Source organism: Mandrillus leucophaeus, unplaced genomic scaffold, assembly GCF_000951045.1.
Source record: "Mandrillus leucophaeus isolate KB7577 unplaced genomic scaffold, Mleu.le_1.0 Scaffold345, whole genome shotgun sequence".
In the NCBI taxonomy this organism is placed as follows: domain Eukaryota; kingdom Metazoa; phylum Chordata; class Mammalia; order Primates; family Cercopithecidae; genus Mandrillus; species Mandrillus leucophaeus.
Genome location: NW_012103643.1, coordinates 524,944 through 527,721, shown reverse-complemented (window position 1 = coordinate 527,721; position 2,778 = coordinate 524,944).

Here is a 2,778-nt window from a genome sequence, read left to right as displayed (position 1 = left end):
TGTTGACCAGGCTGGTCTCGAACTCATCACCTTGTGATCTGCCCACCTTGACCTCTCAAAGTGCTGGGATTACAGGCGTGAGCCACCGCACTCGGTGCCCTGAGTTTTTTTCCCTGCAACTAGAGGGTGTCATCTTGGAGTGAGGGGAGACAGTGAGAGATCATCAGGCATTAGATTCTCTCAGGGAGTGCACAACCTAGATCCCTCGCTTGCACAGTTCACAGGAGGGTTCGCACTCCTATGAGAATCGAATGCTGCCACTGATCTGAGGGAGGCGGAGCTCAGGCCTAACGGAGCGATGGGGAGCAGCTGTAAATACAGATAAAGCTCCCCTGGCTTGCTCACCTCCTGCTGTGCAGCCCAGTTCCCAAGAGACCTAGGAGTTACCCAGAGGATGGCATTTTAGAGTCCAGGCGAGACTTCGGGAAAGAATATGGTGGCTTTTAGGACAATGAGCTGACCATACTGTGCGAATAAGTAACACCCATTTATCCAGGTTGCTGCTCGAGCCATGTAGCCAGGTCGACCCAGAAAAGCTAAAACACAAGCCCCTGACTGAGGTCTGATGGTATTTACAGAGGCATCCAGACCTGGGTGCACTTACACACTGGCACGGAAGCCACAGGCTCACGGTTCTTGGATAAGAACCCGGAAAACATTCATTAAGCAGGGTAAGCCCCAAATTATCTGGACATCTGCTGCTGTAGGGAACTTGCCTACAGGGCTCGGGTGTCTGCTAACCTGCAAGTCTCCACACCTCTGCACACTCACAGGTAAAGGCACCTACCCACGCGGGTTCCTGGTGACATCACTCACCTGTCTGCTTGTTAAGAAACTGCACAACTTCCAAACCATCAGGGTGGGTCGTGTGTGTGGTCTGTGCATTTGCATAATAGTAAATCTGTAAGCACCAGAAACACCTATATTGGGAGGCAGTTTGTGTTATCATTTTGAATCTGGATTTAATCTAGTAAAGTCGTTCCCGCAGGTGGGTAAAAGTACCGTCCCAGCAGGTAGGAGTGGGCTGACCTTGTCCATGGACACACTCCACAGCAAGGAGGCATGGGGAGAGGGCTTGTCACCCAAGCCCAGAAATCAAGACACTGTGGCTCTAGGCTAGTGGGAGAGAGGACTGGACCGAGGTGGAGTTCCCAGTCCTTCACCTGGGAGAAATGCACGTTGCACTGGCATTTTGCAGCCTCTGCTTCTAAGTCAGTGGGCGCAGCTGAGCCCCGGACCGTCAGCACCAGGACTTGGGACCACGTTTTGTGTTGTATTAAAGTGTTTATCTCCTACTCGTACGCTTGCTCTGGGGTCAGGGTGGCCACAGTGACAACTGCCACATTCAACACCTGATACAAATAACGCACAGAGACACCACCTGCCATGACTGCAGCGCTCTTTCTAAATGCAGATCATTAACCCTGAGGCTTCCAGGCAAACCTATTAGCTGGATCCCCAAACAAAATCAAATTCCAAGAAAAATGTTCCCACTCGTCCCCTCACTGAAGATGTTGCAAAGGGCAGAACAGAATGTGGGTTTTTCTCGGGCGAACAGAAAACAGGCAGGACCTGTGTTCCCAGACTCCCCCGCCAGGTGCCTACTTTTACATCACACGGAAGTTCACAGCCCAAATTCCCTGCCGTAGAGAAAATAATTTCATTTTATTGACATTTTTTGTAAAATATAGCTTGTTACAAGTGGACCACTAGCTAGGGCTTAGAAGTATGTTTGCTATTCTTGCCTTCCAGTCTATTAATGTCAATTGAGAACTGTAAATCAAAATGATAAAAAATGAAACTTTGACTTGGGAAACTCTTAAGCCATGAAAAATATTAATCTTGTTTGACTATGTGCTAAATGCAACCAACTTAAATCTGTAAAAAAAAAAAAAAAAGTCTCTGTTTGAAAGACTGTACTTCAGGAAATAAAGAGACATTTGGAATCATCTTAATTTTCTACTCTTGTCAAGAAGATGCAACTGGCCGGGCGCGGTGGCTCAAGCCTGTAATCCCAGCACTTTGGGAGGCCGAGACGGGCGGATCACGAGGTCGGAAGATCGAGACCATCCTGGCTAACACGGTGAAACCCCGTCTCTACTAAAAAAATACAAAAAAAAACCTAGCCGGGCGAGGTGGCGGGCGCCTGTAGTCCCAGCTACTCGGGAGGCTGAGGCAGGAGAATGGCGTAAACCCGGGAGGCGGAGCTTGCAGTGAGCTGAGATCCGGCCACTGCACTCCAGCCTGGGCGACAGAGCGAGACTCCGTCTCAAAAAAAAAAAAAAAAAAAAAGAAGATGCAACCATCTCTTGACACTCCGCATGTCACTTCCCCAAGATGAAAAGGTCACCTTCTCAGGTCTCCCTCAGGGGAACTAGGTGGGCCGCCCTTGCAGAAGCCACTCAGCCCACCTAACTGCAGCTCTGCAATGTTTGGGGAAGAACCGGTGAACTCATCAGGTTGAATGTGGCTGAGAAATCCACCTTCAGAACTCTCTAAGACTGATGAGCTTCCACCTAAAAAGCAAATAAGTGGGGAAGAACCGGTAACTCATCAGGTTGAACGTGGCTGAGAAATCCACCTTCAGAACTCTCTAAGACTGACGAGCTTCCGTCTAAAAAGCAAATAAGTTAAATTTAAAAAGATAGTGCATATACATTGTGGAAGTATCATTATCCTAATGTGATTGCTACATTCAGTTTAAGCGAACGTATGAACACGTTCTCTCTTGTTCATGAGATTACTATACACATGTCAGGTCAGTTCAACAACAAATGA